This window comes from Lasioglossum baleicum, chromosome 15 (genome assembly GCF_051020765.1).
Source record: "Lasioglossum baleicum chromosome 15, iyLasBale1, whole genome shotgun sequence".
NCBI lineage: Eukaryota > Metazoa > Arthropoda > Insecta > Hymenoptera > Halictidae > Lasioglossum > Lasioglossum baleicum.
In genome coordinates, this window is record NC_134943.1 from 6271247 (window position 1) to 6298179 (window position 26933).

General features: G+C 43.8%; 1 protein-coding gene across 3 annotated transcripts in view; it reads right to left on the bottom strand.

Annotated features, from left to right (window-relative positions):
* Positions 1-26933, bottom strand: part of LOC143216652 (uncharacterized) — a 73855-nt gene that overhangs the window by 28950 nt on the left and 17972 nt on the right. For 2 of the 3 annotated variants that reach the window (XM_076439924.1, XM_076439922.1), the window contains exon 2: positions 22403-22456. The gene's annotated coding sequence lies outside the window, so the exon portion shown is untranslated. Of the gene's footprint in view, positions 1-5595; positions 13529-22402; positions 22457-26933 lie in introns of those variants that run through there. The other variant, XM_076439923.1, reaches the window with a different exon arrangement.

Sequence of the window (26933 nt, forward strand, 5' to 3'; positions counted from 1 at the left end):
TCTTTTAAGGTGAATGTGATTCAAAATCTACGCATTTGTTCTTTATGACGATGGACTATGAGAATTTATTTTTATGAAAATTTAGAGATATTTGCATATGTCTGGACCAGACTTGAGAATTTTTTTATATCGTTAGCTTTAAAATTAAAGTGGACTGGGGTAAGTGCGCACTAGTTTTTGCAAAGTTGGACTTTAAACTGATGTATTTTCGGTCTAGTATGTAAAAACTTAACGCTCTTGGTATCAAACTCTTGCCACAGTTATTACTGATGAATTAGTATTATGTAGAATTCTAATTTTGCTTGTACATTATCATTTTGATAAAATATAGTAAAAGTGGGGCAAGTGCGTCTCTGAGAGTTAAAAATGCTTTCAAGCCGTGCTTCAAGTGCTACGGGGCAAGAAAAGAATTTATGTTATAAAATGCTTCTTATTGCATTAAATTATATTGTTTAGTTTTATAGTTATCCATTTTTAAACAAACATGTACTTTTATGGTGAAATATGAAAGGGGATACAGTGATATAAAACAAAGTTTTAGTTTTTTCTTACGTAGTTGCGAACTATGTTATAGCTGAAAAAAAGTAAAAAAACAAATTATCTACTTACCCTTCATTAAGAATTACAGTACAAAAAATACATTGACATAGTGAACATGAACTGCCTATAGTACGCATTTACCACGCCGTGATAGTACGCATTTGCCCCGTGTAGTAATATTTACGAGGCAAGAGCATCTTAGTGTTTTTCTCAATAAATTTAAATTAATGCTATGATCATTGTAAGATGTAAAAATCTATGAATTTACGGTTTGCGATTCATTTAAATCGCAGATTCTTACGATTTTTGCTATTTTCAATCAATTATATTTCGTATAACTTACTCAGTATTACTTGTATAACATACTTAGACCTACCAAAGGCGCCTTCTAAATTTTCATTACCTTCATGACCTTTACTAATTCCTTCTAACTTACTAATCCTTCTAACGTCTGAAAAGAAACTCAAGCTGTTGGGTCCAATTTTGAAAAAGTAATTCGTTTTTTTAATGTGTACGATTACTTTGTAGGCGACTGTACATATTTAAGCAAGATTGTTCAATTTTTATACTTTACACGCGCTGCTTAATAAAGTCTCTCGTTCTTCAAGCAACAAAGAATCCCTAAAAATGCTCTGGAATGCACCGACCATTTTCGCCAAACAATGGAAGGGACCCGCAATATATTCGGTAACAAAGGAGTTTCCCTGCTCCAGCGATATCTAAGTCTGTTCTCGTAGCTAGGAACACGTAGCAAGTACGGTGTTCGAGGACAAAGCGGAGCATTTCGCGGACCAAAACGGCAGCGGCGGGTCCGATAAACGCAGCTCGTCGTGAAGTTGCGATAGCAGATAAAACACGGGCGGAGGGTCGGTCGTTTGAAAAATTGATTCCGCTGCGAAAGCGAGACGGCTAGAAACGGGCAGCCGGGACCAGGCCGGAAAAAGCAATAACATAATTGTGCCAGCGTGGCGCGGCGCTCTCTGCGCGAAAAGTACAATCGCAATTTCTCACGCGTCCCTCCGGCCCGCGTAATTATTTTCTCGATTAGCGCGGGGCTCGGCTGTTTTCGCCGGTAATTGCGGGGAATACCTGTCCAATCGGCTCGCGAAATCCTCGGACTATCCCCACCCGAAACAACAATTAAGCAACGAGACGGTGGGGCTCGGGATTTATTGGGCGAATCACGTCGTCAACGAACGTCGCGACGCCTTCATTTGATCTAATGACATCGCTTTCTAATTACGACAGTTCGACACGGTCGACGTGTTTACCATTAAAGCTGCAACGAGAATAATGCAATTATTGCGCGAAATTCACCCCGGCGCGGCGGCATGGGAGCTGTTAGTATAATAACTCGGACAGGAGGGACTCCCATGGTTCTCGATTCTGCGCGGTAAGTAATCTTAATTAATTGAATTAATTGAATTAATTTATTCTATCAGCCCTGGTTGGTTGGAAAGAGCGGAAACTGTCTTACTCGGACGCCGTTTGTCTACAATATTTGTTCAAGGATATTTTACTTATGTCCCGCGGAGATTGTATTGGTCCGTTGTGATGATTAAACGTATAAACGGTTGCATTGTGAAGAAAATTGTTCACACATCAATGGACTCAATATTAATGGACAGTAAACGCGAAAGAGTTTCAGGGAATTAAATAATACGTATAGAATTGTAATATAAGTGCGGGAATAATATCTTTCTTTGAAGAGTAATAACGGTGATGGAGGTAGTAATCCTCTCGGAGTATCTCGTTTTTTGCCAATTTAAGTTTCAACTGCCCCTTATTAGTCCTGGTAAAAATTCCACGGTAATTATAAAACCCGAGTGAAAACAGATTCCACTAAGCTGTAATTTCTGACCGAGAGAATTAAGAAACAATTTCTTTAATCCTCTTCTACGGTTACTATGGTGTGGTCTATACTTTTTAGAGGTCTGTAGCCGGTTTCCAAATTTCGTTTCTCTCTCAATAGATTTCTCTTATAAATTGAAAATGATACCTTCTGAGATAGTTCAGATAATTCCGCAGTCGCCGAAGCATGCACACGATTATCACAGAGCTAGAAGATTTGTGACAACCGGGGAAATGAGATTTGTACGGTTAATGCTGTTTCCCGGCTTGGTTTTTGCATACAAAGAAGCAATTATAGTGTGAAAGGAGGGCAGTAGGAGTGAAAAAGACAGAGGGGGGAGATATAATTATTCGTCGAGGGGATTACAGATGTGGAGGGTGACCTTGTCATGGAGCGGAAGGAGTTTTAAATAATTTGTAGAAACAAAGGGCCACGGTCGGGACGTGCTCTAATATTGCTTAAAGCTGCGGGCATAAATCCTGGTTAAAACGAAATTACACTTGAGGGTGCTGCACCGAAAGTCTCATGAACGTCCTGCGACCACTGGGGTCCTCTCTCCCTCTCTTCATCCTCGTAAATTACGAGTCGGCCTCGTAAAAAATATTTATCGAAATCTACCGCGTGTACACAGGCCGCGCATCGACGCAACCTTACTTTACAAGCCTCTAAAGAGACGCGTGAAAAATTGCCGCCGTTTATCAGGTGTATCGCATGCCGAGTTACACGGGCCTGGACGTTCGCACTGGCCGATAATTTTATTTATTGTACTTTGTGCTAGCTTCCGACGCTGCCATCGATCGGAAGCAATCTTTATTAACCGTTTTGCCAGTCTAGACTTTAGACCATTATTTCTTCCTTAAAAAGTTCGCTGCAATTGCTGATCAATATGCGATTTTCTGCTGGTCCCGTTAGGAACACACAGATAAATAAAACAGGATCAGGAACAATCTCTTGACAATTTTTCCAGGAAAGTTTCCAAGAATCATCGAGAGTTGAGAAAGAGTGAAATCGCCGGACAAATTGCCACGAGAAATAGGTTGGCTCTGAGGATCAGGGATCGAGGATCGACAGGAGGTCGTCGTCTCAGGTTGATCCGACTACAGGCGGCAGAGGGAAGTCGTTTCTTTTTCAACGTGGTAATTGCCGGTGTCTCCCGGGATCCCACTATTTTCTCTGACGCCTGTCTAACAGTAATGCACGCGTTAGAAACCGTTGTTAAACCGTTTACAGTTTTCCGTAACCGGCAATTTCAGTCACGTATGTTGATTGCGCGACGCTCTCGACGTTGAATCTTGCCGCGACAAAATAGGTGCTCCAACGTTTCCACCATGGACAAGTTTAATTTAACTTTTCACGTTACGTCTGTGGAACCAAGACGACATGCTTCACTGTGACTCACCTGCTTCCCATTCGAAGAAATTCCGACTTGAACAATCAACAGAGAAGACTAAAACAAACCGAGTTCCCACGAGCCACAAAATCGTAGATAACCATAGACTCTGGAGAATTTGTGGAGCTTTGTTCTGTTTCTTGACGGGTTTCGTACTTCTAGAATAACTACGTTTCAATTACGCGGACTCCGGTTTGATCGAGCTCCTCTTGAAATTGCGAATAGTTTGAGCCTCGGGGCCCTCTAGGAAAGAAAAATAATCAGATTCCAAATAGGTTCATGCCCACTCCAGGTCACTAAACAACTATCGAGGCATCAGCACTCAATCTCTTCGACCTATTAAATTAGTTCTAGCGCTTTCGAGAGACTAACTCATCATATTTTTTAACTTCTTCTGGATTGACGAGATCTATAACAACAAAAAGTCCCCAGCTTCCAAATAGACTCGCGTCCATCCCCGGTCACCGAACAACTACCGAGGCATCGACATTCACTCTCTTCGACCTTCTAAAGCGATCGAGCGGCACAGTCGCTGCCGCCTCTTACATAAACCTGTTAAATCGTCCGCCTCCGAGTTTCCGAAGCTGAGCGTGGTTGGTACCACGCGGAAACTTGAGCAACCGGTGTGATTTTTGCTGTCGTTCGATTACGAGGCGTACCCCGAAGCTGAACGGTCACAACCTCGTCGCGGGATTATGCAACTGTTATCCGGGGACTGAGAGGCGCGGGCAATCAATCGCGAAAGTATCGCAAATCGGCAGGTCTGCGCCGGAACGTTTTCGTCCCGACGGCTTTGATCGAATATGACCCTGTCGAAACGTCTCTGTAGCTTCAAAAACAGATTCAATAAGCTCCTTAAAATAAATTCCCAGAAAATCGCTGATTTTCAACAATTTACATCGAGCACTTCTCATGGAAACATCTCCAAAATTTTAACAATCATTTCTGTATATACATATATAGTGATGTCGAATTGTTAATTTCTATTTAGAATACAATATCTCCGTGTCCAAATTCGAAAAATTATTTCCGAATAGAGGCTCAAGCAACGCAATCTTGCGACGATTTTCGATTTGCGCCTCGGCACGGAGAAAAATCGTGCGTGAAATTGAAAGAACTATTTCGCTGAGAGCATACCGGGTTCTCCGGGACGCATTCATCGTCGCGGGATGCGGCGTGTCGTCATTTCCGTGGTTCTTGTTCGGTGGAGTCAATGTTAATCTCCTCAGGGATTAAGAGAACGGCAGCGAGCGCTCGGTGTCTCTGTCTCCGGGGACGCGTTAATCGCGCCGCAAAGACAAACATGAATTCCTGTTCTCCGATCTTTCAGCGGGTTCCGCGTGACAGAAGAAGAACGGGGAACGGAGATGGATCGCGAGAGAGAGAGAGAGAAAGAGAGAGAGAGAGCGTCTTCATCCCTTAAGAGGGCACGGAATTAGAGATCTCCTCCGCGCCAATCAAACTTTCAGCAGGGTCGGGAACTGTATCAAGCCGAGAACTACGTGGAAATCGAGGCGGCACCCGGACTGTTTCCTGCTATGCAAATGAATCCATCCAATCGCGCGAAATGTCAGTCAATTACGCGCCGAAGGTCGCCGCGTTCCGGAGACCCTGGTTCGTGAAGCGCGTATAGTTCTGCTGTGGTGTAGTCCATCGACATATCGAACGTTTCTCACGATCACGCAAGATCTAGATCTTATCATGCTCTCGTGATGAAACGTGCACGTCTACGTTTTTACGCCCTCGTAGTACGAATTTTAGAGTCGGAAAAAAAGGAGTACTATCAAAATTAATATTGCTCGTTTAGACTTACACTGTAATTAATCTGGACAGTGTTCTTTCTCGGAGTGTCCTTTCCCGGAGTATCCTCTGTCATGCTCCATTGTACACTCTCAAAATCCTCAGTACCAATTAAGATACAATCTCCTCACTTTCGGTCGTTCATAATCCTGCTCAGTTCACCATTCCGACGCATGTTTTAGCAAAACCAGCATAAAACTGGAAGAACTCGCAGCTCTTTGACTCGGAAGAAACATTATCATCCCGGGAACACCTGTCGCAACGATTCCCCGCGTGAACGCACCCATTTAACGCGATTTCCGACGAATTTCGTCGGTCACGTTTTTGCGACGTAGGAAATTACGACGCGAGAGGAGAGAAGCGGCGTGTAAAATTCATTTTATGCAAAGGTTGGAAACAAGGTGAGACAGCCACGCTCGATTTGTACTGGTTCCCGAGTCAGCGAGCCAGAGACCGAGCCTGCTATCGTGTTATACCTTTACCGGTCCTAAACGAGGTCGACCAGCTCCGACCGTAACCACACCTCCTTTTACTAGAGCCGAGAGACTCCGGTGTGCTCGCGTCCCCTTCTCGTCCGTGCATGAGTCTCTCTCTGTCTCTCTGTGTGTTCATACCTGCATATGTGGGTCTATGTATGTATCTGTTTTATCCCGAGACAACGCGAGATTCGACGGCAGATACCGTGGGGCGACCGACAAAAGCATCCTCGACGCCAGAATTTCAGCTGGACGTTCAACGAAAAGCAAACGATGGACCCCCGAGCGGCGACGGACCCACCTTCTGATTTACATAACACGAACGCTGCCTGCCGTGCGGTTAGATCCGTGATACGATTCCCTGTGGACGTATATACATAGTTGCTCCTTTGCGCCTCGCTACGTTTTAATCGACCCTCGCGTCCGGCAAGATTGTAATATGAAGATATTGACGCTTAATGGGCTGCGAATTTTGTGGGACCGCAATCCCCGGTCACAAATGATCCTGGTTCCGGTTTGTTTTTAAAACTGATCAGCACATTTAGAGGTTGATTCGTTGGTAGTGTTTGATGTATTTATTCTTTTCGTGGTTTATCGGTGATCGCTTCGCTATAGACACTCGTTCTGCGTTTTTAATGCCGACGTCTTTCACTTTGAGAGCTAGAATGCGCGAAGCCAGCGCACGTAGGTGATGCGTGCAACTTTCCCTCGTAACCCTACGATCTTACGTGTCGGGCACGGGGCCCGTTCCACGCCTTGGCCACCGTTATAAGGCAATCAACGCCAGAAAACGAACGAATCGACGGCTCTCCGCGGCCGACAAAAACCCCACGTTACGGAGAACGAAAGCAGATCCGCTCGGGCTAAAAAGTGAAACGGGACTCCTCCGTCGGCGCTTCTAACGAGGATCGAATCGACGATGACCGCTCGTGAATCTCGTTCTAACGACGCACTGCTGTACGAACACTTTGGAACTCTAGCTCTCTATGAGAGACTGTAATTAATTGGATCGAGAACCGCTAGATGAGCAACGGAAATTTCATTCCACACTCATCTGCCAATTTCGCACATTTTCAGTTTCGAACAGGTCCGCAGCCACGATTTATTTTTAAGCAAGGTAAATGATTTTATTTATTTATTTTATAAATGGACACACCATCATCCTTTATTCCTTTCGGAACCATCGTAGACTCCAAACGCTTCTGATAAACGTCAGTTCAGGTGTGTCGAGTGTCTCGAATTTAATTACACGCTGCTTGAGCAAGCATTGTGTCTCATCGATGACTGATCACACATGCGAAGTTCTCGTACAGTTTTCGAACAAGCCTGAATCGCTCGTCGATAACGACGCGTTCGCTCGACGATTCTACGAGATCCGACGCGTTTGGAAAGCGGTTCTTCCACCGGCGAGCTTTTCAAGCATTACCTCGGGGAATATGAGCCGTTGCAAATAAAGAAACTTTCGTGCCGCGCCTCGTAAAATTGTGAAACGCGCGCTCCGACCGATACTTTTATTTCTACGCGCCGCGCGTTCCTCAAGAACGCGAGGGACGCTTTCGATGCGTTTACTGTACATACCACTTCAGTGTGTACACGATGATCTCTTATGAACTGTCTAACATGATTGTCCATAAAATTTTGTAGGGGAAACAGAAGACCGGGAAGGCGTTTGTCGTGAGTATGGGGAGCTGGGTTCTCCGTCGCGTACATAAAACGTCCTCGAAGATCGGAGCTGCTTCGGAACGAGCATAGCAGTTTTCTCGATGTTAAAAGCCATCTACAGGAACAAATTGTATTGCCACAAAATTAAATAAGATCTGTTTTGTGTATTTAATATCCTGCATTTAATACACCAAATTTTCTGTATAAAAATCTGCGGTCTTTAGATTGTTTCAATTGCGTGCAGATTTAGAAATGTAAAAGAGTGGTTTCTGGATTTGTTCTTGGATGGGAGGAGGAGTTAAAAAAGTCAACAATGGTCCCAAAACGTGACCCAGCATCGCAGGAACGAGATGAGAACGCGGCGGCCGCGAAACAAAGCGCAGACACAAGAATAAAAGACAATGAGGCGGCCGATCCGGACAATAGATTTTTATTTCCCTTCCCGTGGCTTGAAAACGACCGCGTGTCTGGATCCAATCGCGGAGACACCGGCAAAAGAAGCGTTTCTCAGACTGCATGCGTCCCGGATGACTCGAGTGCACTTTAAACCGGGAACTCTTAAGTGGGACTCGAGAGATCTCTCCTTCTTCTGGCTTGAAAGCGGTCGAAATATTAATTTCTTCAAGAAACGTACCCTCAAACATCATACTTACGCGCAACATCCTCTAAAAACAAAATCTAACCGACACCAGGGAAACACTACTTCAAAACGAATTTCTTTAAGCGAAACGCAAGAGAACTACGAAAAGTTTTAATTAAACCGAGCGTACTCTTTTCGACTTCCTAAGTGTGGGGATTGTAATCTTGATCTTGCAGAGAAAGAAAACAGCATTACGTTCTCTGAACTTTTAGGGAGGATATTTTAGTATGGAAATCACTGCTGGCATTCGTGCTTGAAATATTGATGATCGAGGCATGAATCCAGTATTTTTACTGGTGATGTTGCGCACGGTGTAGCTATTCAACATATTAAACTAGGTGGTATTATTGCGTCTGACTTTGATAGTTCCTCCAACAGTCCAATAACTCGATGCACTCTTCCGCAAAACAAAGTAATAAATAAACGTGTAAACGTCTAACCAAAGTGGAAAAACACCATCGGATACATTGTGTTTCTCAATTCCAGCGTTAATACGAGTATAAACCAAGGCAGCAAGAAGCGAGTTACGTTTTACGTTCAACAATATCGGCAGAAAAAAGAGGCACGTTCGTTGATAAAGGCAGAGAGCATAGTGCCCGATGTCAGCCGTAAAAGTCGCGTTGTAAACGCGACGACGCTGAAACGTCAGCAGTTTCATGCGTCGAATGCAGAGTCCGGAGGCGAAAGTCGGGCCAGATCGTACGGAATTAATTATTGCCCCGCTTCGATAATCGCACAGTGGTTCGTCTATTTCCTTTATCTCGCGCCAGCAACGTTCACTCGCGATACCCTAACCAAAGTCGGAGACACGCGCGTCATTTATCTACACGGCTGCGGCCATTCTTCTCGGCCGATTCTCTCGCGAGTAGGCACTCTCTCGCACGCCTACCACCGATGACGGGGACACTATTTCCGTCATTCAAGCCACTTTTCTTCAAAAGCGGGCCTTGATCTTTCGGATCCGCGCGTCACCGTTTTTCTTCGCGATACGACGCGGTTCCTGGAAGCCGAACGCAATTCTGCTAACGAAAATTATGTGGGAAAGTCTTGAATTTAGAAATTGGCGAAGCCTTATACCGTTCTAATTCAGGATAATGAATGAGCTGTTGCTAACGAGAAATTTCCGAAAAATCGATTCTGTTCCACTTTCTGATGCCTCACGAGCGTGCAACGTGCACCCATCAAATCCCAGATAATATTTACCAGAATACCGCAAGCACAAACATTTTTTCTGTCTATTTTACCCGAGAACCTAATGCCTGGAACTAAATAATGATTAATTTGCTAAGATACCAAACACGCCTAACCAACTTACCGTGCCTAACAGTGAATAGACAGTAGAATAGAGATTCTGATCAATTTTAATGAATTTTCTAGAGGTTTCAACACACCGAGTCCATATGCTGAACATTCTGGTTTTCTTTTTTAAGAATTGGGTTGTGGAGTTGTTCAGGAACTTACTATTCAATGCATTCGCAACCAACGCAGAATGACGTCTTTTTACAAGCCACGGTTGGTTGCTCCTGACGCAAACTTTCGTCTTTCCGCGAGTTACGCCAGTCGGCCGTTGACGCGAAACTACATTATCTCGTAAGATAACAGAACGCGGCGACAGAACACCATGAAACCTTAAACGAACCTGTAAATCCAGGCAGACAGTTTTCCCTTTTTCATGTCTGCTGCCACTATTACAGAGTTTACTTTATAGCGAAATCCTGTGAGCACCGTGTAGTAAACCTAATTTTACAACTACTGTACGTTTACTAATTACCGGACTGGTAGTAAGCGGACATCTATACCTTCAGGGCATACGGAGACCTTAAAACGTTAACAAATTAATCCGAATTTACAAAGATTCGAACATAATAATTAACTGCGCGCTATTCTTACGTCTTTAAATATTTGTCTGAAGGAACAGTGGAAAGTTCTGCAGCATCTAAAGACAGAAGGCTAAAGCAATCCGATTTAATTAGAGACATTAAAGTCCAGGAAGCAGAGAGACTTATTAAGTAAACGTTAAGCGTACTTCTCGCTTTTCCATCGCGTCGCTGCCAAGGGAAGGAAATAAATAGAGTTGATCGCTAGCGATCAGTGTGGGAATGTGAGGCTCGATGGGAAAACTATCGATCTCTGCGGCGAACCACAGATCCATCGATCGAAAAACCTTCCGGAGCTGTCCGTGTGCAACGGCGTTCGCTTTTCTCACGTTCGCAAACGGATAATAAAACGCAGAAAATCCACGCGTTCCAATCGCCCTATGGGGATATCGACGTGTAACAAACGAACTCCCATTCGTCGGGAGCCGCGCGCACGCGAAAGAAAGTTGTACATATCTCATGAATCGACACGGTTAATTAAAAGAAAATTATCTGAAATTAGAGGCGAACCCGCGGGGTTCGTGCCGCATAAATTCCTAAATTCGTCTCTCAATAATTCATGAGTAACGCGAGGCGGCTATTAAACGATGATTGAGAGAGCGCTTGAATTTTTTAAAGGACCGTTGAAATTTCATCGCCAGCAACCCGGCGTAATTGGAAGCGACGAATTCGTTCCGAGACCCGTTTCAGATCTTTTTTACTCTTTCGTGGGGAAATGCGAGGGTCGTGTGTGTCGTGATCGTTCGATAATCTTAGCTGGTCATTTAAAAGTGATGAAGCAGGGTCCGGTTGAATTTTATGCTTCGATCTAGGGGCTTCGGTCTCTTCATTGTAAATAGCGTGGCCAATGAGGATGAATCGACCGATATCGGTTCGATTGAGGCCGTGCAGGGGAAAATGAGAAAAAGAGGGCATTTAGAAAGCGAGCCCCTCCGAGGACAGTTGATCCAGGAAACGCGCGGCGATCCTGAAAGAAGTTCAGAATTCACAATGCCATTTCCGCGAGCGAGATCCACCGTACGTCGGGAAAAAACCGGACCCGGTTACCATGTCACCAGTTTCTAGAATCGCCTCTTTCTACTTTCTGTCGCGTGTCTTCTCTCTAAACAATGTTTCACCCTTTTTATGGGACCACGTTCATCGGACTTGTAGAACGACGGCGTCGTCGGCGTAAACTATGAGGTCAAACGTCCTTCCTTGCTCGAGCCTGTGTCGCCTTTAATTATGCTGTCGCTCATGAATCCTCTCCGAGATCAATACTCTCCTATTCAATCGAATAGTTCGCTGTCGAAATGGGTTTCGCTTAAATATTGATAGCTCGAATCTCTCTCGTGCATCGGCGATCCCTGATTGCCAACTGCAGAATTTCGAAAATATTTTGTTTGCGAAAATTCAATGCTTTATCTGGAATTTTTGAAGAGTAAGAATTTTCAATTTTCTATTGGTCAGTGACGCCTGTAAAATTTGATCAATTGAGATTGCGAATTCTAGGTCTCGCGGTTTAAGCAAGAGCACACTTTTCAGTTTTCATAAGCCACTTAGAAAGTAACATCACCGGGCAAGTTGAAACGGATGACGGGACGAGATCAAAAACGGCTGAAATTCCGAAGTGCATTCACTGTAAGAAGTCTTAAGCCGAACTCAAGGGCGAACTTCGCGAAAGTTCATTCAGAAATCCGATAGGGATTTAATGAAGATTTAGTACGCTTCATTAACTTATTAAATTCGAAGGGAGACTGTCAAATCTTCATTAATTAAGCAGCAGTTCTATGCCGGAGCGCAACGTTCATTTATCCACGCGAACCTTGGGATCACAAAGTATACTTGAAATGATTCTGTCCCTATCTAATTCTACGAATCGGACACTCCGCTCCACTTACACCGTCGACAGAAACTGATGCAGGAAGGTTTTCCAAGCGTTGATTCACGCGGCCTTCCGAACGCATAAAGGACTGTGTCAATCAATCAATGACATTTTCCAAAACGAGCCTCTCGAGAGACCTATATCAACTCTCGCAGAGACCACATACACTGAATCGTCGGAAAAATCAAATTTACATTGTGAAACAAACTGTTCCCAGAGGTACCCCCTTTTTTAAATGCTCGAGCTAATTCATCAAAAAATCGTTTCACGAAATCAGTGGCGTACCAACACTGTTCCCGGAAGTTTCCCTAACTAATTAGAAAATAATTTTTAGATATCGTTGGCATAGTGTGGACACGTTCAGACTGCAAATTCTAGAATTACGAATCAAAAACCAGCCCCTACTCTGAGGAGCAACAACCCCAGGGAAATTTCTTCACCGTGGCTCCGTGGCATATTTCTTCGGGCAGAACAATATCTCATTAAACCGGATCGACTTTTCCACGCAAGAAGGTCTCTGGTCGCAACACGAATCTCTCGGTTTCCTATCCGATCCACTTTGCACAGGTTCCAGGTCTGGGAACGTCTCGAGGAAAGCCCATCGGGTAAAAACTAGGCTCGTCGGGGTTTCTAGGTTCATCGAAACTCTCTCGTTGGATCCACGAGCCGGTGGACACGTGACGCCGGTTTTCTGTTCCGGAGTCGATCCTCCGCGGCCGCGGCAATGGGCACAAGGTCTCCGGACCAGGTTTCCTCCTTCTTTTTTCGTCTTCTGTTCTCTTCACAGTCGCCGTTCGTTCTTTCTTTCTTTCTCCACTCCGACGCGACGCGTCGCTGTTGCGATGTCGTCGTTCTTACCTGAAACAGCTCGACCCGTTCTGGGACGACCTAACGAGGCGCGATACAATTAACGCGGAGCCCTACTTCGCGACCGATGCACCCAGGCCCACGGTTTTTCCTTTCCTTCGCACGTTTAATTACCTGCTAGAAGAAGCGACCGTCTAACGAGGTCGCTCCCGATTCCTGGTTCCGCGACCACTATCGAGCCGATATTCGCGTGACGGACACCCACGCATGTTTATCTAGCTTGCCCGTCGCTTCTGTCTTGTATTTTTAACCAACTTCGAAGAAGGAGGAGGTTACCCAATTCGATCTGTATGTGCCTTTTTTTTCTTTTTCGCTTTTTTTCTATGTACGAAACCGTTTGCATCTTGTAGAGTATGTCCCCGGGGTGGTCTCGTGAAAATAAATTTTGCATTTTTTCATTCTTTGCGGTTTTTATTGCAAATAATCAATAAGACCGAAAACCCAACCTACGGTGTTCTACAAATTCTGCTCGTTCCACTAAAAAGTGTGAAATAAAAACATTTTATAAAATATAATTACTTCGACTTCGAAAAAACGCACTAAAAAGTATGAAATAATTTCCATTTAATTTATGTGAATACACACGAACTTAAATCATTTTCAATTTTGCGCCGCCTCCGAAAATATTGCATTATATTTAAGTTCGTGTGTATTCACATAAATTAAATGGAAATTATTTCATACTTTTTAGTGCATTTTGCATTTTTTTCATGTAAGTTTGTCGAAGTTTATAAACTTCGCGAGCAAAGCATTTTAAATTCGATTTCAAGTCCAATCACTTTTTTTGGAGCAGTAGGCTGAGATCTTTTTATTTTTGCAGTGGAAACGTCTTCAAGCGCACCGCGTACACAATTGCTGGGCAGTGAGTGTGTCTGATCAGTCACACTCCGAGGTGAATCGCTATTCGGAGGAGCCGAGTTCAGCCGAGCGAGCAAGAAACAGATAGGTGTGCAGTATTACAGGTCTCATGCGTACAATATTGGTCTGTTTTATTTTATTTTTTATGTGATCTCCAATTTTTGTGGAAACTTAAATGGGATGATTCCAGCTTCAACGTGCTGCCTCAAAAGTTTATAAATTTAACAGGGAACGTATCCGAATTTATCGACGGAAACGTTGGTTTCAAATCTACGTTTCTTCAAAGGATTAAATAAAACAGTAAATATATATTTACTAAACTCGTTTCAAGATGTTCCGAGGGAAGTTCGACTCGATATTAAAAGCCAAAGGGTTAATTAACACAGGAATTCCTGAATCAATTCCTGAATCTGAGATCAGGAGTTCCTGATCGCAGCCTTTTGATCAGACGGACACGTTTCGTACCAGCTTCACGAAAACTTTCGTCCCAAGTGAAGAAGAAGAAGAAGAAGAAGAAGCAAGGAGGGATGAAAACGGACCGTGCCGGTTGCCTCCGTGTACCAGCGCCAATTTTAGCTAGATTTATAAGATATTACTCTACCGTTGAACGAACGTGGGTGGAAGATTGCGGAGGAGAAAGTCTTGGAGTCCTGGTAAATCAAGGAGATTGCGACTTTTTGGAATTCCAGAATCGTAGCTGGTACTCTCTGTAGTCGCGTATAACCAATCCTAAGCTACCATAACTATAACCATAAAGAGAAATAAAAGAAGAAAATAATTACGAATAACGCAGATGCTTCAGTTTCGCCCCCCCCCCCAATAAAAATTGATCTGTATTTAAGTTTATGAAAATAAATTACAACAAATACTAGCTTTCTGAAATGAAAAAGTTTTACAGCATTCGAAACTACATTATCATAGATACAAAGCGTTAGCAAATAATCTGAACGACGCCAAGTATCTTCCCAATAAAAATGAATTGCAACAACCGCGGTAATGCTTTCGATTGTGATCTGGGGCGACGGGGAAAGGATGGCGCGGCAAATTCAAAAGGTTACAGTATCCCTGACCACCGTTAACGGCGTCTCGATTCTTTCCGCGACGCGAAACGTCCGTGTAACCTTTCCCGCTGGAACTTTCAAGGCGATTCAGTCGAGTTGCACAAAGGCTCTCTGGATCGCAATCCTCAGACCGGCAACGACCGGCTGCAAAAACCGAGCCGTGTAAAATAAATGATCACTCGCCCGAGGAGGATTTTCATCGGCTAAATATAGAGCAACGATTCGTAGAATAAAAACGGATACACGCCTGGAATTGCTTCGAAACTAGAATTGCCGTTGCGTCGTCGAACTGTCCCCATTCCTCGCCACATTATTAATATTAACGATTTGCGCTTCTGATTAGAAATATTAACGCACGAGACCTCACCGCTATCTTTAGCACTAACGCCCTAGAATCCCCTCTTTCTCTGTCTCTCCTTTAGCGAGGACGTTGTCTTTGGAATTATCGACGATTATGCAATGTTTGGATGTCCCCAGTTCGAAGTGCTGTGAAATTTGCTTAACTGCAGTTCCACAGAACGGTGATTATTTTACCTGGCTTGTAGAATGCCGAAGAACATCGGTCAACGGAGGTCAAGTGTACAAAAGCAATTCTTTGACAGCTAAATATGGTTTGGACGCTCGTGGACAGAAGTTATTCGGTGCTTCGGCGCATTCGAGTTCGTATATCTGCAGTAAAACGGTCGTAGAATTTAAATTAGGCGTTTTCTTGCTGCCATCGAGACGATAGTTGACAAAAATGGTTGTCCAAAGCGATGGGCGAACAAGCGGATGTTTGGACTATGGGGAAGTTGCTACCTGACACGGATCTTTGCTCAATAAAGTAAGGTACACATTGTTTTCAATCAAAGTTTAATGGTTTTATGCAACTTATGAACAAACTTTCGAAATTACGAATATGTAACAGCTGGTTTAGTCAAAGTATAAAACAAAACTAGACAAAAACCACAGGATAATCTTCCGTGTGAATATTCTCCAAAAACCGTCTCTAAACTGAAATCAGCCGCGGCTAGAATTAAACAAGAATTAAACCAAAGAATTTGCCATAAATTTTACGGTATATCAACGGGCACAGCAGTAAAGGATCCCCTAGTTGTTTTCATAAACGTGTCGCATAACTTACGACCAATAAAACGTTCGAATAACAGAGTTTCCCGACAGTAAAGTCTTTGCTTAATGGAAACTGTACGGTATTTCAATTCTGCGGAGATTGCCCATTACGCCTAGCCACACTGTAGATCACCGGCGTCCTTTTAGCTGGAGTTTAATTGGTACACAAAACGAATTGAGCGCAATTAATTTGGGAACAAATAGCTTTCAACATGGGTGAAGATAGTGCTCACTCGTATCAACAAATATGGCTTGATATCATTTCGGGAAACCTTGCTCATTCCTTCCAGAATTTCCTGTTTTTTTAATGACGAAGTAGACTGCTCCTGCAATGTATTATTAACTAGATTTCTAACAAAATTTTGGAAGAGGTGTGTCGATTTTTAATTGCTAACTTTAATTCGAGATCATATTGCATTCGCGAGAGCCAGGTTTCGCACGCGTCCCGATGTCACTTGCTCGCGCGACTCGCCAAAGAGGTCAATGCCTCTCCGATTCGCATACATTCGCATACACAGAGAGGAATCGCACGGTGGAATCGCTTCCTCCGCGCGTCGCGACGCTTCCGCCGCGGTTGTATTGTTTCCCGTTCGCAGCCCGTCGATCGAACAAGACGAATTCCTCCGCAAAAGCTCGCGGAACAGACGCCGGCAACTTGTCCTGGTTTATTACGTCTACAAATTAATTCGGGGCCCCGCAATTAATCAACTGTATCTGGTGCTGGAACAACCGTGGCTTTCGATGCTTTGATCTTCGCCTCATATTACAAACTGAATTGTTCTACGAATGTATTCCAGACTTACCAGTATGAATTTCGATTAAAATTTTAAAGATGAATGATTCTAATAATTTATGAACATGCTATTTCATAAAATTTAACCTTATTTAAGCCTTATGTATATGGGACAAGATTTCCTGCTGAATTTAATGTTTCAATTGTTCGACAGTTTCATTGTCGGAGAATAAACAACAGATTCGTGAGGAAAAGGCCACGATCGATTTGCGCACCTAATATATTGCAGATCGCAGCACATTCGCAATTCCCATTGCCGAGTATAACGTTCAAGAGAACCAATATACCGTAAAGTCACCTGCACACGCACGCCTTCACGCGCAAACGGCATTCTACTGCAGCTGTATCGGTGTGCAACAGTGTGCAGACTCGGTGCCGACTTGTACAGGGTGCTCGTTTCGAATCCGCGCTCTTTGGTAACGGAAATCCCACCTTTGATCGATGCATACACATATTGTTGCAGCAATCTCTGTAATTACAATCTTGATCTCCAAAGCTTTTGAGTCGTTCTCCAAAAGGTTCTCGATTAGGCGAAGATTCGGTAACAGCCTCGAGGAGAAAGTATTTTTTCTGACGAACGTTTTCGTCAGACGTTAATGAACTTGGAAATGTTTTATTGCAGCCGAGTGATCTGCATTCTAGATGTAATTGAACTTTAAATATTTATGCAAATCCTCGTCGGTAGCAGTTATTTTTCCAGCGTCGTCGCGATGAAAGAGAAATTTATTTCCTTTGTTGGAGTCCCACGCCGGATGAAAAGTGAAATGCTGATTTTATTGAACTACGTTGAAGTTGGTTTTTCATGGTGCGTTGAGGTGGATAATTTACTTCACCTACCGCGAATATTTATGCAGATTTCGTTGAGCAGCAATTCCGAAATGTGCTGGGAAAGAGAAATTTATTTCTGTCTAGATTAAGAACGTGATGCACAAAATCGCGAAATATGTTTTGCATATCACGATCCATCGCGTACGAATCGCGCTATAAAAATAACTGCTCGCTGACATTTAAGCAAACTTCAGCGTGGGATAAACTACAAGTCAAAGAAATTTCTTTTGGCTGAATGAAAAATAAAATGAATGTTTCATTGCAATTGTAGCTACATTGTTGACGTTTAAACAAATGTGACTGTAGAGTAATTTATAAACCAAATAAATTTATTTTCACAAAATAAAAAGTGAAATAGGAAATTCATTTTATTGAAACTTTTCTTTCTATTGTTTGCTACACGCTGCAATTGTGTACACACTGTTTATACAAAAGTTTCATTACGAAGCAATTTCAAAGCACAAATTCAAATTACATTCGGTACATACAGTGAGCATAGTAGCAATTTCATTACAATTTCTAACTATAAAATGTTTTTTATTGTTCAGATAAAAGAAATTGAACGAGGATTTAATTGCAATTGTTATTGTCTGCCGCCCACTTATTTATTTATCGAATTTTCTGGGGTCAAAAACTGCGCGCGGTTTATGCAAATTCCCAGCAATACCATTCGTTGCATTTATGCATCGATTTGTAATCCGAATCCCCATTGTTAAGCAGGTTTTACGACTGCGTTCCGAGTCGTTTTCTTCGGCCCCTTTGCGTACCATAACCTTGTTACTCAAAGCTCCATTTAATGTTAACCAATTCCGAAATCTCTCCCATTAAACCCGTGCTCGCGGTTCGCCGCTGCACCGACCACGCGTAACAATTAAAACACGATCATATTAAGGTTTAAATAAAATCGTAATTACCGGATTTAGAGAACGCCGAGATCGCGGAAGTAGCTCGGCGAAGGCCGTCGATCTCGGAACTGAAGGTTGTGGACCCCTAAATATTAGAAAGCCTCGCCGAAAACCGAGCTGACGAGGCATCGCGGCACAGAGATCTTCCGCCCGATATCTCTCGCCTAAAGTATGTTCCCGTGTCGAACAAGAGAGAGTGAAAACCTTGAAGAGAATGCGTGACAATTGGCCTTTGATGTAGCTAATGTTATTTGTGCACAGTGCGATCGAAAAGATCCTAGAAGTATTTCTTTTTGAAACATTCCGGATTATTTATCACTAGACTGCGGATGTTTATGCAAAATAAAAAATGGTTGCGTTGATTCGAAGATACGGGAGCCAAATAAAAAATTTCTGTTGAGGTTAATTTTCGTATTAACCTGAAACTAATACACTGATGTCCTTAAATCTTTTTAATATGTCCACTGCTTTAAACTGTACGTACCCATTTTTGTCATAAATGCATAAAATCCGCAGTCTATTTATCACATATTCGAGAAACATGTACCAATATTATTGACGAAAAATGTATGGCAAAAATTCAGTTCGCACTTCTAGAATGCACAATGTGAACGTACCTGTAGTACAGCAGAATACTGATGGAAATCTATATATCCGCACAGAATCCACGGTCATAATCTCACCAGATGGTCACTGAACGGTTCAGGGAGATAGTTCAGGAAGAAGGAAGTAGTTAAAAAATATTTTGTTGGCGTTTGCACGTTTCACTTTGACTCTCAGGACGATGGCACCGCGGCGCGACACGCTGGACAGCGTTGCACACACTCGCGGGTCTATGGTACCCATGGGGCCCACTCGGGGCATGGATTCCGTGCTTGGGGACCACATACGGGGCAAAGTTCCGCTACGTGCCAGCACGCTCGCCATCGGTTGCCGAAGAAACGCATAGCTCTTCGGGAGGAGCGAGCATAAACCATCCGAGACGGCCCATTCGTTTCATGGGATGATTGGAACGACGAGACCGTCTCGGATCAATGGGTACCATTTTCTGATCATTTTCATAGTTTTCTAGCGACAGATTCTGTATGGAATGTTTTCTTTCATTAAATAGTCTTCCCGTGTGAGACATTCTTAACCATTTATATTTTTCGATTGCGTGGACTCTCGCAGATTACATTAAAAATGTATTTGATACCGTAGAAATGATTGCAAACCTTGACAACGGAACAATAACCATCAAAATATTTACATTTCCCGAAATTTCCAGTTATTAATTCTCACTCAGACCATTATTTCATCATTTCCAAACTGCACAGCTCAATTGCAAGTCACAAGTGTTTCACAAACATTTACCGAAAGCCCGTTTCGACAAATTCGTCGCATTCTTTATTACAACATAGAGGAAAGCGTACGCTAATAATATGGGAACCGTGGCTTTGTTAGTATTATTATTAGTTATAATAACCATTGGCCGAATATTGCGCGTATGCACAATATCGCATGAACTATGTAACTGTGCGAATCCATATTTAATTATAACTATTATAATAATAGCGCTGTGCTGAGCCTTTCAATTGCAGTGCCGAGAATTTTGGATTGAGTCGTAAATAATTGCTCGGTGATGCTAATGATTATAATCAAATTTCGTTGCGATGGAACACGCTTTGAAACGGGTTGGATTAAATGCATGGCGCATTGAATCAAACGAACGACCCTAACTAAATTTGACACTCTGAATAAATCAGAGGAAAAATTCATGTTTGAAATTAAGCAACAAAATGGAAACAGTCTGAAGATGCTACTCTTTACGGTTAAAAAGCCGTTTAAGGAAAACGCTTTCCAATCAAAGAAGAGGCTGCAGTTTCAACTGCGTTTTCCGCCGGTAACGTGCATTAACGAGGTAATTACAATCGTGCTCGAGCTAAGCACCGAATCATAGGAAACCGAGTTTGACCGTGCCAGAGCAGGTCGTTGATACAGACGATTCTAGAGCGTCTATGGGTTCTCTAAACGAGTGGGGGCCACCGATTCACAGGCTCGCACTCGCAGCGGTTATTCGAACCGGTATAATGATAGTAATAAAACGGAAACCGATGCAGTCCGCGGCCAGATAGAGAGCAAACGAGCCAGAAGAAGAGCGTAACAGGTTGCTACTCATTAATAAATCCGGGCCGCTCTCTGCAACTCGCAACAACGGGCCGGTGCAGTGTGGTGCCGTGGTGTTTCGCGGTTGCTCGCCGTTTCAAGAAAGAAACAATGCTTGAAAAGTCATTCTCCCACTTCGAAGCCGGCCGGCCGGCCGCGGGATCCGAGTTCCGTGCCCAACCGAATAAATATTAATGGCGGGACCGTTTGCTGCTAGATTCGCCAATAGAAGTTAACAAACACGACGCCGCGCCGGGGAGTACCGTTCAACGCCACTCGTCCAGGAATCTGTGCCGAAGACTCCACGCTCTCCTAACTTCCGTTTCGTCGTTACGAACTTTCCTCGGAAACCGCCGCTCCTAATTGTTTCTCCGCATATCTCTCTCTCTCTCTCTCTCTCTCTCTCTCTCTCTCTCTCTCTCTCTCTCTCTCTCTCTCTCTCTCTCTCTCTCTCTCTCTCTCTCTCTCTCTCTCTCTCTCTCTCTCTCTTTTATTCCCCTTGCGAGTCCTCCCGATCGGAGCTCGATTAGAGCTCCTCCACGCTAATTGCCGTCAATTACCGCTTCGAAAGTTGCCGCGAACCAATTTTGTCTGATACAAGCTACAAATATGGGGTGCACTTTATTAGTTCGGTGCAAATAATTGCGGCTCCTATAGATACAAATTTAGCACTTTAAAATAAATTGTTATTAAGAGTAGGAAAACGGTTCGAGCAAGAGTATGCCACCACACTCTCGCTGGAGCCGTTTTCCCACCCTTAAGTATTCTCGTGTGCTATGCCGTTGTCAAGCGCACGGGTTGTATCGATCTGTGCGAATGATTTTTGTTAATGTGACAGGCATTAACTGTTCATCAGTGAGTGATACTTCTGGTATCGCTATAACGACTGTTTAATTGGCACAGGAAACAAATCAACCGGTAGTTGACTAGTCGCTTTATCCGGTATGTATTTATTTGCACACTGATACGACTCCACTAGTTATCGGCAAAAGGAGAGTAGATTGTGAAAGCCGTTATCTATAAAACCACCCATCTAAATTAAACTTACTTTTATCATTTTTCTGGAACCCGTGCGAAATAAAAGTATTGTATAATTTTTCTTTGATATTCACCGCAGTAATTAGTCCACCTCAATTAAAAATTGTGCAGCCTGTGTCCACACATTCTTTCGTGACTGCAGCGAAACTAGCCTGAATGGTGTCGTCGTTCTCCATGGGGCGCGAACGGCGAGCGCGGAACCAATGCTAATCACCGTCGGCGATTCCAAGAGAGCAGGCTTGGCTTTAATTACCGTGGTGGAAAAAAGGCAAGCACGGCCGCGTGAATTCGCTTGTAATAAGTGAAAGTCAGGTTCTTTTGTGAGGGAAGGCAAGGTCCCGGTTGTTCTCGGCATTGGCAATGGTGCAGGCCAGCGAATCGCGAATCCTCCCGAGTGCAGAAATGGATTATCTGCTCGCATGCCTATCCCGTATCTTCGACAGGATCGCTTATGAGAAAGCTTTATCGCGGGCAAACGAGGAAGAGCACCGCTTTCACCCGGCTCTCCCGATCCCGACGCCCACGCGATGCAAGCGTTAGACAGGACGACTCGGTTCCGAACGAGATTTGCTAATTTTATTAGATCGGCGAACAACTGCACGATGCCTCGGCACGAAAACCATTAGGCTGCCTGAGCTATTTCTCAAAGTGAAGCTAGACAGAGACAAAAGTTGCTGAGAGGAAATGTTTTCTTACCGCTGGAGAGGGTAAGGGGATGACTCGTCCAACGTCGATTCCGAGATCAGAAATCTGAAAAAAAGAGATTCAAGTGGTGAATTTTGGTTAAGTCGATTTAGAAATCATTTTTAAAGTAAAAGAATCGAAAAAGGAATGAACTTGTCTTAAGGGTTCTTTAAACAAACAACTGCTATAAAACAATGGGTCATTTATTATCGACACTACCCTCCTACTCTCTAAATGCTTTTAACTTATATCTTCCCAGTACAAAATATTACCTAATGATGCTTCTAGTCAGAGAAGGAACTTGTTAAAGAAATGCAACCAAGTGAATCAATGCACGTGAACCTTTAGCATTATCATCAGATGGGTCACTAGAGACCCGGAATCAACTGGGCAATGGTTGATACTTGACATTTTACGATCATTTTACTAGACTCCGAGCTAAATGATGGTATTTTTGTAAAGATCATTTTCAAGTCCGATATAATCACTCAACGATGTATTCTTCAATCGTGTATAGTGTTCGCTTCTACAATGGTTTCATGTCCTAATTTTTCTTCAATCCGGAGAATAGCACTTTCGTAAATATTATTCTGAGCGCTGCACCATTCGCCGATCCATGCATTTAATCATCCGGCACGCTTGACATTCTCGAAGTATTTCACTTGATCTTTCTTTAAGCGAATGGCAGGTTTTGTAAATATTATTCTGAATTCCATTATAGTCGTTGGCGGATGGATTTAACCCTTGTGCACTGTTCACCCTCCCTGTTTGACATTCTTCGAGCATTCCACTTGATCTTTTTCCAAGCTAGATAATGGCACTTCTATAAATATTATTCCGAATCCTTTTATAGTCGTCCATTCATCCTTTTTTCCCCCGGTTCGTTTTCGATGTGTATATTTTCCAATTATTTCACTGAATGTGTGTATTCTCAAACTATTTTATTTTTATCCTGTTTCATTTTGGTTTCCATATTTAACCCTTATGTTCATCTCACTTAGACAATTTTTATTTTGCATAAATGTCTGCGGCCTATTCATCACAATTTCTATTAAAGCATTGCAGAACCAATTCCAGCACCGCTATCAAAAATAAAAATAAAATTCGCTATTTTATAAACCAAGCATTGAAAGGGAAAATGCAACAATTGCATTATCACAGTAAGAAACTAGATGAGACACAAATGCAAAGTTTTCGAGAAGCCCGTCACGATTCACGCTCATCACAGACAATTACTATGCACAAAATTCGCCCATGTTTTTCTAGATGCAGCGTCTAAATGCATTCTAGATGCACCATTCAGGTGCCATCCCAGAAGCCGTAGCCCGTCGACCGACCACTCTGTATGCAGGCGATTCCCTCGAATTCAATTTTTCGATGCAAATGCAGGGAGGGAATCATCGAGCCGGGATACGCAGAAGCTATTAGTCCCGAAAGCGTCGAGAAATCCACTCGCTTATTTCAGGGGGTCGGCCTAGAAGCTGGAAACGGGTTCGACGTTCACGCGTTAACCTTGAGCAAATCGACGGGTTAGAAAGTGTCCGCGATGGCGAATCGGCACGCGTGTCGACGAGTGATTCGCGTGCGAGAATCGACAGAGGAATCCACGAACGCGCGCGCGCTCGCCTCTTTTGCCACTTCCCATGCGGGACGACGACGATGCTACACCTTGAAAGTGTAAATTAGCATCGAGCGTGGGGTGCGAACTGGCAAGCGTCCTGGAAACCGTGGAAAAACTATGTGGAGCGAAGCGCGGGGGCGTTGGGTCGCAAAAGGAAACGCGGCGTTGCGCAAAAACGCTCTTAGAAGACGCGACTCTCCTGAATTCTAAGCTGTTCGGACCTTTTCTCAGCATTCCCAGCGCTGGGGAAGAGCATCATGAAATGTTTTATTTCTGACAGTAACATTAAACAAACATAACTTTTTCCTAAAAGTTATGGGATGATCTACAATACGAATGAATGTCTTCAGAAGAGCCAAGGAGAACATTTTTCAGAAAATGCCATTACGTATTCAGGAGAAGAAAGCAAGGAGAAACGTTGGTGAATCGCGGGTCGTGCCGGTAAGAAAATTCGATTAGCTTCCGTCACGTCGGTTAGCAGCGAGGAGACAATGGCCGCGGTGAATGTCGGTCGATTGACGTGACCTTTGAGCCGGTGACATTTTAACCCTAAGAAGATGAGGGAGCCGGGCGAAGCGGCGAGCAACGGGGGACAGGCTCGTGACGTACGATCGGTGAAATCGAACCAGAGTACGTCGACGAGCTTGCGGATTGATTGACCTTTCTGTCGAGAGAGCTTTCGCCTCGGCGAACCGTATTACCGCGCCCCGTTTCGTGTTCCATGAAAGTCAATGCTGCCCGATTTAGAGGCGAGGGCACGCTCCGCTCCGGCGGGCTCTATATTTAAACGAACGATCATCTTTTCGAGCCGTTTCCGCCGAATCGACAATCGCCGAACTGCTTAACCCCTTGCTCATCACTGGCCAGACACTTTGAAAAGATTGCTGAGCTATTATGGCACTCGCAGGATTCACAATATTTGCCATGAAAAATTTCTATCAACGACAGTTCGTGCCAAATCCTTTGAATCATATTCTTTGAATCGCTTGATGCAGGAACATTTTTTCCGCAACATGTAGCACACTAATCAGTCTACCTTCCTGAGAAAACTCGAGCGGTTTGCACCACTCTTAAGAAAGTTGCTGAATGTTGACCGTGCATGGACTTGAACGTGCACTTTTACGGCCGCCTGTGAATGGAGTAATTATTTCCGTGAAGACTAAACGCGTAAATGGCTGATCTAAGAGGAGTGTTTCGAGTGCAAAGAGTTAAAATTCCACATCGGCGTCTAATTAACGCCGCGAGACGAGCCACGGCGCTGCGGCGTTACGGACAATCGATTCTCCGTTGGTTTTCAGTGTCGGGACAGCGGGGCCATTGTGAGCCCGCGCAAAACTGCGACCCTGAGAAAAGTCTTGCCGCGAGAAACCCCGGCTCTCTGTGCGGCTCCATTGTTCCGGTTTTTTCTATCGAACCGTTTTTCACCTCTCGTTCTACGGCTAGTAAATTATCCATTCATCGCGGACGCATGTAGGTCAGCCGAGTGGACGCGCTTGCCGAGCGTAAAGCGCGAGGCTAGAACCTTTGTCGTGCAAAGTTTCTTAATAATTTGTTTAACATTGTTCCCACCCCGAGAGAAAAGAGTGTGCGTGTATGAGAGAGCGAGAGCGAGAGAGAGAGAGAGAGAGAGATGGGTTTTAATAAAAATGAATAGCACGGATCGCCGGAGATCCGGTTTCCTAGAGGGAAAGCCAACAAGCCGGAATCTTTGAGCATCAAAAATTACTTTATTGCACACTTCCTGTGAAAGCGCGGATTGCAGGTGTGTAACCGTACGTTTGAAGGGTTTGACGCGATTGATGCGTGTCAGCCGTCTCTCTGGTATCCCCAATTAATTTTCTGAATCACTGGTTACTGAAAAAGTTCTACGGGAACTACTGCAGCACAATTCGCAGAATTAGCTCTAAACTTCGTTGAAATAATATTAATCTAAAAATTTAGATGAACCGCGGATTTCCAAAGAATTTCAAATCCTCGATATGCATAGTAAATATGAATTCTCTTGTTTCACTATGAATTCCTTAGAAAATTGTCATCACAGCTGCAAAATAAGTTGTGGAACGAGTAGTTAGGGTTGTCATAGCTGTCCACCCCGCTTCAATCACGTTAGGGGTCTAATTTATGACTTGTTGGAATGGGGCGGACAGCTATTGTGATTGTCAGGGGAGCGTAACAAAAACGAATTCCTGGTATATGCAAAATACGGCACTTTTTTTAGCAGGTGGCTTTAGTGGATCCGAGAGGTATGCAAACTAAAAATTTCAATATAAATTCCCGTTCTCATCAATTTATTATAGGTGAATGGCAAATCAAAATAAATTTTCCAATTTTTCCCTTAGTGAATCCAATAATATAAAATCCCCAGTCGCAGAAAATCAACTTCTCTTAATTTCCCTGCTATCAAATGAGGGTGTCCAAGACGAAAAACTTGTGTGTCCGTTCACTTAAACTTAGAGCGTCAAAGAGCTTAATAATTAATAACCGTGGACCGAGTGCTAAAGCCTCTCAATCTCCCGATCTCGCCGGTCGCAAAGTCATCGAAGCCTAGCAAAACCTAGCTCGTTAATCTCGTTCGTCGTGGATGCACGTCCGGGGGGTTATTTCGAGCGGAAGTGCACCGTGGGTTGAAGTCTGCGCTCGCTAAGCCTCTCCGAAAGAAGATGCACCGACTCTAAATTTAACCGGTTGCGTCTGGCCAGAGTGGAGAGTCTCTCTTTCGGGAGCCGGCTCGTCTCCCATCTTTCGCGGCGGCTCTCCTAAACAAAACAACCATAAACCTCTCGGAACGAATGGCTAGAGGGAAGGCTAATGGAGACGCATCGGCGTCGAAGGACACTGATCGGCACGCGTCGCGGTAAATTTAGCCGGATTTCCCGCCCATGGAAATTATGCGCTGCGCGTTATCGTCGCGACGCGCTACGC